Source organism: Hemiscyllium ocellatum, chromosome 31, assembly GCF_020745735.1.
Source record: "Hemiscyllium ocellatum isolate sHemOce1 chromosome 31, sHemOce1.pat.X.cur, whole genome shotgun sequence".
Classification (NCBI taxonomy): Eukaryota; Metazoa; Chordata; class Chondrichthyes; order Orectolobiformes; family Hemiscylliidae; genus Hemiscyllium; species Hemiscyllium ocellatum.
In genome coordinates, this window is record NC_083431.1 from 16,361,132 (window position 1) to 16,373,651 (window position 12,520).

The 12,520-nt window shown below is 44.1% G+C and overlaps 1 protein-coding gene across 3 annotated transcripts in view; it reads right to left on the minus strand.

The window, feature by feature from the left end:
* cuedc1b (CUE domain containing 1b) overlaps positions 1-12,520 on the minus strand; it is a 155,575-nt gene that overhangs the window by 87,638 nt on the left and 55,417 nt on the right. Inside the window, exon 1 of one of the 3 annotated variants that reach the window (XM_060847720.1) lies at positions 6,506-6,803. The exons of 1 other annotated variant lie outside the window; for it this stretch is intronic. The gene's annotated coding sequence lies outside the window, so the exon portion shown is untranslated. Of the gene's footprint in view, positions 1-6,501; positions 6,804-12,520 lie in introns of those variants that run through there. One more of the 3 variants, XM_060847721.1, reaches the window with a different exon arrangement.

The window sequence follows — 12,520 nt, forward strand, 5'->3', positions numbered from 1 at the left end:
ACTTCAGAATGAACACACTTTACATCCAAAGACAGCCAGAGCATCTAAACACAGTAACAGATTATAAATGCAGCTCGCTCCATGGGAAGAACCAATGGCTTAAGAAATTAGAAAAGTCTTTGGTGAAATCTGACAGTCATGCTGACAACTGGAATAAATCCCATTTTCCACATTTCATCTTTTCCAGTCTTACAGCTCCCAGAATTCTTTGCGTTCCTCCAATTCGGGCATCCTCACAGACGCCAATTTCCTTCGTTTCAGCGTTGTCAGTCATGTCTTTAGCTGCCTCACTCTGACGCTCTAGAATTCACTGCCTAAATCTTCACCAGAAACAACCCTGCTTTAAAACTCCTCTGAAAGCCAATCTCTGAGTCACCATACCTCTATTGTCAATTTTTGATGAGTTACAATTCCACGAATTGCCATGGGAATTCTTATTACATTAAAAAAGGTGCCATATACACAAAAGTTGTTGTTGTTGCTCATCAACCATTCCATTATTAAGTCTTGTAAGGTCTTCTCATTAAAAAAGAAGTCACCTTTGTGCAAATCACATGGAGACTGTTACAGATAGGGTTAGCGTATTAATACATGCCATATGTCTGAAATGTTTCCCATCACATCAGAGTGACTGTCCTCTGTACATCTAAGAATAAAGGGTAAGCCAATTAGGACTAGGATAAGGAAGAATTTCTTCACTCAAGAGTTGTGAACCTGTGGAATTCTGTACCACAGAAAGCTGTTGGGGCCAGTACATTAGATATATTCAAGAGGGAGCTGGACGCGGCCCTTGCAGGCAAAGGGATCAAGGTATCAGAGAAAGCAGGAGTGGATACTGAAGTTGCATGATCAGCCATGATCATACTGAATAGTGGAGCAGGCTCAAAAAACCAAATGGCCTTCTCCTGCACCTAGTTTCTATATTTCCATAATCACCTCCCACCACAACTCATTGGGCAGAATTACAGATTCTTCGGGACCAGAAAAATCACAGATTTTAACTGCTAACCATAAGGAGTTGACCTCTCTCAGTCCGATCACTAACGGCATGTCACCACTGACCTCAGTACTCCCAAGTTAGGAAGGTGGAAGTTTGAATGGTCCTTCGTTGAATATAACTAAGGCTGAGACAAGACAAATTGTTGACATCTCAGGGAATTGAGGGATATGGGAAATGCATACCCAAAGTAGAGTTGAAGCCAGAATGTGAGACTTCATATTGAATGGTCAACGAATTTGATGGGCTGAATAGTAGACTAATGCAGCTATTTCTTGTATTCTTGTACCTGCTGGTTTCTTTTTAAAGGTCAGAACTCACACAACACCAGGTTACAATCCAACAGGTTTATTTAAAATCACAAGCTTTTGGAGCACTGCTCCTTCGTCAGGTGAAGTGAAGCACATAGACACAGAATTTGTATGCAGAGAGATCGTATAAATGCTGCGAGTGGAAGTGCACAATCCAACAGCAGCACCTCCACAACACGGTTTCTTTTTAAGTCATAGACTTCTTTATGGAAAGGATTTTAGGAGCAAGTTAGGTTTCATGGAAAAGGATTTCACACAAACGTAAAACAAAATAACCAGACGTTGCAAAGACAGTCAAGATCTGTATTAAAACCAACTTTCTCATGCAGATGAATGGTTACCTCTCCCCATTGACTGGGGACTAGGTCAGTATCACCACACTTTTCTGCCATTGTGCTCCTACCTTTACTCAAAGGAACATCTCTGGACAACTCCAAACAACCCCACCGGGCTGTGGCTGACCACATCAACTCCCTCTCACACTCCCTCAAGGACATGCAAGTCCTGGGCCTCCTTACCGCCAAATCCAAGCCACCTGGAAGAAGCTCACCTCATCTTCCTCCTCGGTGCCCTTCAACAACACATCTATATTGACTTCACCAGTTTCCAAATCTCCTCTCTCACCACCTCATCCCAGATCCAACCCTCCAACTTAGCACCGTTCTCTTGAACTATCTTACCTGTCCATCTTCCTTCCCACCTATCTGCTCCACCATCCCCACTGACCTATCACAATTAATCCCCACCTGGATCCACCTATCGCCTTCCCACCTACCTCAGCCTCAGCCGATCCCCCCACCCTCCAATTTATCTCTCAGCCCCCATCCTCCTGCACATTCCTGATGAAGGGCTAATGCCTGACCCATTGACTCTCCTGCTCCTTGGATGTTGCCTGACCTGCTGTGCTTTTCCAGCGCCACACTTTTCAACTAATACCCAAAGGCCAACTTCAGATGATTGGAGAATCATAGAATAAGAAAATTGCACAGCATGGAAACAGACCCTTCGGTCCAACTCGTCCATGCCGACCAGATATCCCAAACTAATCTAGTCCCATTTACTAGCATTTGGCCCATATGCCCCTAAACCCTTCCTGTTCATATGCCTCCTCCAGGTGCCTTTTATGATCTTAATATTTGCAGCACCATTTCAGTGGGCACAATTTGGAAGATGGAGCATCAAAAAGCTGGAGGCCATCAACGGTAGGGGGAAGCATCTCCTTCCATTGGTCAGTTAATACTGAGGCCTGTAATTTTCTCTTAAATTATCAGTGAGACCAGTGGCTCTCAGTTATTTATTCACAAATGCTACTGTACCTTCAGCAAGGGGCAGGAACATAACAAAATGTGAATGTGCAAAAGTTTAAATTTGTGTCAGTTTGCCGTTCGCTTTGTAAGAACAGCATCTCACTGTCTCCCTCACCACTGACATGCACTGACAGTAGGGAATTGCACAATTAATACAAACCAAACCTCACTGCAGAAAATCAGCAGGGCGCACCAGTTCACTCCAACTACCCATTTAAGAAGGTGTTCAGCATTAGCCACTGAACTTTTTCCTCCTCCAGGAATCAAAATTAGCTCCTTTGGTCCACAAGGCAAACTGACAGGAACCAAGCCATTAAAAATAAATGGGTTGCCATTGACCAACTTCTGGTCACTTGCTCTCTCTGGTCCATAAAGGAATCACTTGTGAATTGCAAGAGAAGACTGACCACAGCCTCAAATCCATCAAAGTCCAGATGGCTGTGGTCAACTACATTGCTGTGTCTCCTGCCCAGTTCAGATGAGTTGGCATGGCATGGACAAAAGTCTGAATATCGGACATTCCTGCTGCGTTTGGCCCTACACTAAGGAAGGGACACATCTGTGTGCTGTCATGACAGTCTAGCTTGGTGATATTCACCCTCCCTCCTGAAGCTGCTGACTCATGCTCTGGCTCAACTACGCATTCCTGAAGCAGCCATTCCACATTCCTGAAGCAGCCATTTTTACCCCTTCGTCATATCTGCTCAGCCAGTGAGGACTGATGAGCTATTCAGCAGCAGGAAGCATAATGGCTCAACCCAAACACCTCTCGTCATCTGTTTCAGGCATTTACATGGACTAATTGGGTGGGTGGGTTGGTGGGAAGGAGGGGTGTGGGGAAGCAAAGGGATGTCACTGAATAAAAATTGCAGCTCTCAACAACTGTTCTAACGTTTCTCTTTTCCATCCAGGAGACATCAATTACGGTGTCTCAAATCATCGGCTCCGAGATCAAAGGTGGCTTAATTTTTGTCAGATTAGATTAGATTAGACTTACAGTGTGGAAACAGGCCCTTCGGCCCAACAAGTCCACGCCGACCCGCCGAAGCGAAACCCACCCATACCCTTACATTTACCCCTTACCTAACACTACGGGCAATTTAGCTTGGCCAATTCACCTGACCCGCACATCTTTGGACTGTGGGAGGAAACCCACGCAGACACGGGGAGAACGTGCAAACTCCACACAGTCAGTCGCCTGAGGTGGGAATTGAACCCGGGTCTCAGGCGCTGTGAGGCAGCAGTGCTAACCACTGTGCCACCGTGCCGCCCACAGGTTGCGGTTCTGAATCTCTAAGCAACGCAATTAATGGTATTTTAAACATAAGATCACTGGAGAGGTGATTGTCTGAATTCTAGACAGAATAGGTACAGAAGGCAGAAGCGAGTACTGCAGATACTGGAGAATTCCCAATAAAGGGCTTTTGCCCGAAACGCCGATTCTCCTGCTCCTCGGATGCTGTCTGACCTGCTGTGCTTTTCCAGCACCACACTCCAGAATAGGTACCGAAGGCCATTCAGTTTGATCCAGCATTCACTTGATGATCTTTCTTAACGGCACCAACTGGCATTTACTTTGCCTCTCCAACACTGTAGGCAGTCCCAATCCCCTTTCACAGGACCACATCACAAGCGAATGTCATTTAACCACACACAGCAAAAAAAAACTGTGCATACAGTAAAATCTCACAGGAAACAAATGGTTGGTTCAATGACTGATCTGCTTTGGGTGGGGTTTCTCTAGACAAGGAATGCTGGCCCCTCCTCACATCTACAAAGAAGGAACTCTGACATGAAGGGAAATGTTTTACACACAGAACCTGTAAGGCACTACATGTGGTGAGAACAATCAATCCTGGCTTTCCAAAGGGAAACAAACACCTAAAGATTACAAACAAAAATGCGAGGCTACAGGGAAAGGGCAAGGAAGTGGGACCATCCCGGTTACTCTTTAACAGACACGTGCAGGTCCAACAGGTCAAATTGCCACAACGATTCTATCAACCCCAAATAGGAAAGTGACACAAGCCTTTCTGACCCCCGCAGTCTCAATACAGCAAACTTGCTCCCTCCACTTTAAGTCTCACCTTCTGTGACATGATGTGGAGGTGCCAGTGTTGGACTGGGGGTGAACAAGGTTACAAATCACATGACACCAGGTTATAGTCCAGCAGGTTTATTTCTACTTCCAAATGTGTGATTTTTAACCTTCTGTGACATGACTGTTTCGTGAGGAAATCGCCCATTGAGAGGCATTCCCCTTTGGGAAATTGGGCCGTCAGTAACTCACTTATGGCATCGCTGACGATAAAGTGAAATAACTTCAACTTGTCAACTGTGGGTTCTGCTGAATCCATTTTAAAAGAATGCCAACTGCACCAGCTGTATTCATGGCCAATGACCCATTCTCATAATATGCCAACTGTGCATCTATTTCTCTGCCAATCCATCTGTGCAAGGGTAACAACTTTATTCATCATACCAAGCCAACCTTCCACAGACACACCCCCTCTCACCACCACCCATATACCTGTTCTGCCAACTGTCAGTATTTGTCTGTCACAACAGCTGCAGTGTGGTTGAACTGATGGAACACAGACCAAACTGCTTAGGCTTGAGTGATAGTCGCCTTCACGCGGTTTATCCGATGTCAGAATTACACCCCCTTGGTTAATGAAAGCACCGAGCTGACCATGTGCAGGGAATTAGCAATGACTCAGTAAGCACATCCACATTCCTACGGCAACTGGAAAAAGGAGGAAACAGCTACTGGATGGGCAATTCAGCCAAAACAGATCTTGTCCTCATTTTCCAGCAAAGGCCGGCAGACAAGAATCCAAAGTAAGCAGGCTAACTGATGTCCTTTCTGATATAATGGCGTCTAATCTGCCACTTTCAAATCCACTGATGTAGTTCCAGAATCGAGGAAATTTTGGAAGACAGCGCATGCAGTATTTTTACAGCCATCTCCTTTCCAACTCTAAAATGCAGGCAATATAGGAGCATCCTGTACCATACTGTGGTCACTTTGCTCACTTGCACAATTGGCATAAACGTGATCTGTCTGACAAGGACAAAGCATGCCATTCCCACCCTATCTTCCTGCTCATAATCACTAACCAGAACTTCCTCACCCACGATTGTTTTCTAGATCAAAGTGTCCTATGTCCCTGATGCCCCAAAGCCTTACACTCAGCTCAAAAGCTCAAAGCTAAAGTTCCTCCAGTTTCGAGGAAGGGTCCCTCCTCCCGTGACAGAAACAGATTTCTCTCCACAGATGTTGCCAGATCTGCTGAGCTTTTCCAGCAATTTCTGTTTTTGTTCTAGATGCAGATACTTACTGCAAATGTGGTTGTAAGGGAACGCAGCACTGTAAACTAATTACTTTATCAAGTTGCATTTGCAGGTGAACTAAGTGCCTATTTTATTGCATACAACATGAATGGTGGAGCCAAAAAGTAGCATTTTTATACCACGTTCCACCTCCCCACCATGACCAAATTCCCAGGTAAAAGCAGACTGACAGCAGATACGGTTACTCTTACACACCTTTCTGCACCATACCGAGTTAATGATGCTTAGCTTACCACTCGTTATAATTAGCCCCTCTCAGACAATCATTCTCCGCTAGCTGTCAAAAGCAGCAATTTCTGTTCAGTTCTGAAGTTGTCAGACTGGACTCGAAAGTTTAACTCTGTTTCTCTCTCTCCCCCCACCTCCTCACAGATGCTGCCAGACCTGCCGAGTTTCTCCTGCATTTCCTGTTTTGATTTCAGCTTTCCAGTACCACAGTAGTTTGTCTTTATACTCAGTGTTGAATAAACTGCAGATTCAGTGCATTGCACTGAGAAACTAAACAAGTTAAGCGAAACCAGTTCGACACTACTCACCCACAGTTCATAGAGAAATCCACCAGCACCAAATTCTCAACATAAAACCTTCTGGTGGGGGGAGGGGAGAGTCTATAGATCCAGTTTGACAGTGACCACAGCATTCATCGTTCAAGAGATCCGGGAAGTAGAAAAGGAGTTTAAATAACTTCAAAATAAATGTACTGTGGGAACAAAACAACGTTACTTGGACATTTTCTGCATTATTAGTTCTCCCAGGTGGATTTTTTTTAATGAAAAAGTCCTGATAGTTCACCACCCATAATTAACTACAGACTTCACAGTAAACCACACAACTCCTATCCTCCCAGTAACTCACGATAGCAGATGTCAGTGAGTCCACCCCTACACTGCCTGGTATCAGATTTCATGACGTCTCCAGTGAATTTCCCACACTCGAGTCTCTGCACCTTGAACAAACTTCAGTCCCCACTCCCGCCAGCCATTCACACCCTCAGAAACCTTTCAGCATCTTATACGCCCACCCCCTGTTCATGTCCACTGGAATTGTCACTCCTGCAAGATTTTCCTGCAATCTCCAAGAATCAAAGATTCACCTCCAGCTCATTTCCAAGAGAAACAAAAACATGGAGGGACATTTTTCCCATTCATCCTTTCAAATACTTTCATGTATTAGTTATGAAAAACACGAGGTGGGGGTGGGGAGAGATGGTGCAGGAATCCCGCTGTGTCATTGATAGGATGAATTCAACGCAGTAACTGGAGTCGGTTTCCTGTATTCAGCTGCTAATGGGAGATCCATTGGAGGGAGCCTTGTAATGAAACCTCCAGGAATTCATCTAATCAGAACTGACAATCCTACACTGTTTAGTTCATCACGTTTGCTGATGCTAACATCAACACCTCTCTAAATGATTGCAAACAAAGGCAACATCTTGCAGTTTGAAGTCCATACAAATTGAGGTCTCATTAAATGTGATTTGAATGCAGCATTATGGTAATTGTATGTGAATTGGGTTTAACTGTATGCTAGTGACATATCATCATAAAATCATCATCATCATCGAATCCCCGCAATGTGGAAGGAGGCCATTTGGCCCAACAAATACACACCAATCCTCCAAAAAAGCATTCCACCCAAACCCTGTAACCCTGCATTTCCCATGGTTAATCCACCTAGAAGCGTTTCAGAGAACATCTCTGGGACACCCACACGCACCAACCCCACCGCCCTGTGGCTGAACATTTCAACTCCCACTCTTACTCCGTCAAGGACATGCAGGTCTTGGGCCTCCTCCATCGCCAAATCGTTACCACCCAATGCCTGGAGAAAGTACGCCTTAGCGAACAGAGACACCTTGGAGTGCAGGTTCACAGCTCCTTGAAAGTGGAGGTAGATAGGATAGTGAAGGCGGCATTTGGTATGCTTTCTTTTATTGGTCAGAGTATTGAGTACAGGAGTTGGGAGGTCATGTTGTGGCTGTAGAGGACATTGGTTAGGCCACTGTTGGAATATTGCGTGCAATTCTGGTCTCCTTCCTATCGGAAAGATGTCGTAAAACTTGACAGGGTTCAGAAAAGATTTACAAGGATATTGCCAGGGTTGGAGGATTTGAGCTATAGGGAGAGACCGAACAGGCTGGGGCTATTTTCCCTGAAGCATCAGAGGCTGAGGGGTGACCTTATAGAGGTTTACAAAATTATGAGGGGCAAAGTTTTTTCCCTGGGGTCGGGGAGTCCAGAACTAGAGGGCATAGGTTTAGGGTGAGGGGGGAAAAGATATAAGAGAGACCTAGGGGGCAACTTTTTCACACAGAGGGTGTTACGTGCTTGGAATGAGCTGCCAGAGGAAGTGGTGGAGGCTGGTACAATTGCAACATTTAAGAGGAATTTGGATGGGTATATGAACAGGAAGGGTTTGGAGGGATATGGGCCGGGTGCTGGCAGGTGGGACTAGATTGGGTTGGGATATCTGGTCCGCATGGATAGGTTGGACCCAAGGGTCTGTTTCAATGCTGTACATCTCTATGACTCTATATCAGCTTGAGTAAAAGACTTCTGAGACATCCCCTGAACACCAGCTTATGTATGGAACCCTCTCAATGAAAACTCCAAGGGATTATAATCCATGAATGTGCAACATGAAAATGTATACGAATGCAGTTACAGGAGGGTGGCTGTGTGCGCGCTATGATGGGAAGTAAATTATTTTGAACCATCTAGATTTAAGCACTCTGCTTGTACCGAAGTATTGTTGAGCACAAGGTATGGCTCCCTCTGCTTGGGCCTAATTTCAGAACAGCACCCACCTGCATGAACCTCCATTTCCTACACTTCTCAGTTTTTGGAACCCTATTATAACACCAGTTGCTGGCAACAACTTTTCTTTACAAAAGAACCTAACTCTAATCATGTTTGTTTTTAATATCACATTCCACCTCTGGTCTTCCAGGTCCAATTCTCAATGATAGACTGCTGGAGAACTTCCAACTCTGACAAACCAGATGATCTGAGAGAGGAGATTGGCTACATGCATCCTCCTCTGCTGGATAGAAACATACACCTGCCACGTTCCAAAACTAAGAGAAGATGAGAAAAGGAGACTGTAATCGCACAATTTCTGATGCACATCAAAAGGTGAACACATCACAGGTAGGCCTAACAATGGGAGAGTGAAGCCAACTTGAAGATGTCAGTGTTGGACTGGGATATACAAAGTTAAAAATCACACAACACCAGGTTGTAGACCAACAGGTTTATTTAGAAGCACTAGTTTTTGGAGCGCTGCTCCTTTATCAGGTGAACACTGTTGGATTATAACCTGGTGCTATGTGATCTTTAACTGGGTAATGAATGACTGAGAAACTTGGCAAGAGATCAAGGTTGCTCTGCAAGTGAAACAGTCCAGCCCTCCAGCTGTTAATCACACCTATTCTATGTCACATCCAGACGTGAATTTTAGAACTTGGAGCTTCAGAAGTTGTTGGAAAACTGAGCTCAAAGATCTTCCATTCATCCAAACTGGCAAGTTAGATGTAAACGAAGCTCTCTTGATATCGTCACACTGTTAACATAGGCCAAAGCTAGCTCTGAAAGCAGTTTACGATGAGAATTGTGAACTCTACTGTGGACAGTCACTCAATGAATCCCATCAAGCAAGAGCTGTTTCTGGGCTGGAATGGGAGTTTGCTGGGCTTCATAGCCAAATTTGTACAGAACAGAAACAGACCCTTTGGTCCAACTTAAATTAATCTCATCCCATTTGCCAGCATTTGGCCCATAGTTCTCCAAATTCTTCCTAATTGTACTAGTGGGTGCCATAGCTATGGCCTGAAGAAATGCCTAGATTCATATCCACATTTCTGCTGAATTCAAGCAAACTACCGCAGATGCTGGAGATCGGAAATAAAAATGGAAGTGCTGGCAAAACTCAGCAGCTCTGACGTGATCTGTGGAGAGAGTAAGAGTTAATGTTTCGAGTCCAATGATCCTTCTTCAAAATTATTATTAGTTAGACAGATGCTGTCACACCTGATGAGTTTCTCCAGCACTTTCTAATTGCGTTTCTACTGGATTTGTCTGACATTAGAAATTACAGTTGGATGTATGTAATGCAAGGGAGACAATTTATACACCACGACCTCTCTTTTCTTCAGTCCTTTGATGGGATGTGGGTATCATTACCAAGGCCATGCTGTCCATCTTTATTTGCCCTAATTTGCCCACTCCAGAGATCAGTGAAGAGTAACTATCATTACTGCAGATGTTAAGATATATGTAGATCAGACTGGGTAAGGAAGGCTGATTTCTTTCCTTAAAAAGGACATTAATAATCCAGGTAAATTTTTTTATGACAATACTAATGATCATGGTCAACATCACTGATAGTTCACTTTCAATTCCCAATTTTGTTCACTGAATTGAAATTCCTCCAACTGCTAAGATGGGTTTAAACCTATCTTTGTGCTCGTGCTGCAGTGGCAGTGTCCCTACCTCTTGACCTGGGTTCAAGTCCCACCTGTTCTAGAGGTGTATAATAACATCTCTGAGCAGGTTGCATAGAAAATATCCAATCCTTGACTCTTCCATTTTGGGTGCCTCGGAGTTACGAATGAACCAATAATGATTCAGTGGCAAAAGTGCTCACGTCAACTGCCAATCACCCACTATTCCCCTGAAGGATACAATAATCCAGATCACTATGTGCCATTCTTTATTATTCAGCAGGGACGGCAGAAAATCTTGATAGCTGAGATCAGCCCGTAGCTCAATGGGTATCATTTGCACCTTGGAGGCAGAGATTGTCAGGAATTGATGCCTGACCCAAAGGCACAAGCATCAAACACATTACAGCCAGATATACAGGCATTAGATAGTAAAGATGCTCAGAGATGCCATATTTTGGATGAAACATTAAACTATTAGGCTCAAACTGCCCACTGAGTTGGACATGAAAGATACAATTGAAGAAGAGCTACTCGCTGCTAACCCCTCAAACAAAAAAAGTCACTAAAACAAATGGTCATTGTGTTTATCTTGCTGTGCACAAATGGGCTGCCACATTCCCTACAACTGTGTCAAACAACTTCACTGCTCATTAAGATTGGGCGCAGTAAGCCACACAGTATTTGCAAGGTTTTCCCGACAGCCACTTTAAACTGTCTTTCTTGCTGCACTAATAAGCTGAGACTGATGATAGATATTGTAGATTCTGACTATTATATGGGTGAAGTTTTATGCATTCCATATAAAATGCACATTAGTGTTGCTCTCTTTAATCTTCACTTGCTAATCTTCCAATCAATAAGAAAGCACAGCTGTTCTATTTCAAAGCCTTTTGAGACACTCTGTAGGGATGCTTCAAGAAGGCAGGAGATAAGGCCCTCCATAGAGATAGGAGCAGACAAATGGCTTGAAGCTCTTCACCATTCATTTTGCGCATTCAAAGTCAAAACTAACGACCTCCAATCCAACAGGCTGATCTCTCTGACAAGAGGGAGTGACAGGTTTGAAATATCACTTAGAATAATGGAGGATAAAAAGCTGACACCCTTTATATTAAATCACTCTTTACCTGTTGACGGGAGTTTCAGAATTCCCAATCACACAAATTCCAGCCTGAAAAAGTCACAACACAGCAACAGACTGTCCGGCACGACAGGACAATTCTGTCAGCTAACTCCCTTACCCTGCTTCTAGCTTCCCTACAATTACAGAATATGTTACACTAAATGTACAGTCCTGAAACAGGTCATCCAAGATCATAAATCCACTTGTTGTTCATGCTTCACACAAGTTTCCTTGAATGTACAACTTGGGAGCAATAGTGAGTCACTAAACCTCTTGAGTCTGCTCCTCCTACATTATCTCATTTATCCTGCAATTCCATTCTCTGACACATGCTTAACTAGATTACCCTAAATGTATCATTGCTTGTTATCACAATCACTTCATCTGACAGTAAATTCCACATCCTAACCATTTTCTGAGAGAGTTTTCTCTTGGCTTCCTTTGTGGATTTGAAGTGACTATCCTACATTGATGACCTCTGTGTTTTGGATCTCCCTCCTCCACAAATGGGAATGTCATCCCTACACCCAGCCTACCAAATCCCTTCAAAACATTAAAGGCGACAATTCAGTTACATGACTGCCAAGTATTCACACTAGCCTCTTAAAGGCCGACGGAGGATCCATTACAAAAACTCAAAGAACCAGCAAGGACAAGAGCTGTAGAATCTACAGAAGCGGTACACCACAGTTTGGGCATGATACACAGGTATAGGAGATGGGGTAGGAAACATCAACAGGAGTGACTTCAGGGGATGAGACACTTTGAATAGAGTGGTGCAGCTGGGACTGTTCTCCTTGCAGGGCGGTTGGAAGGATATTTGATCAAGGTATTCAAGACCGTTAGCAATTAGGGGTGAGGTTCAGAGTGAGAAACTCTGCCCATTTCATATGGGGAACTAGTGGATGCAGATTTAAAGTCATTCGCCAACAAACTAGGGGCAATGTAAGGAGAAACCTCCTTTACACAGTGAGTTAGTCAGAC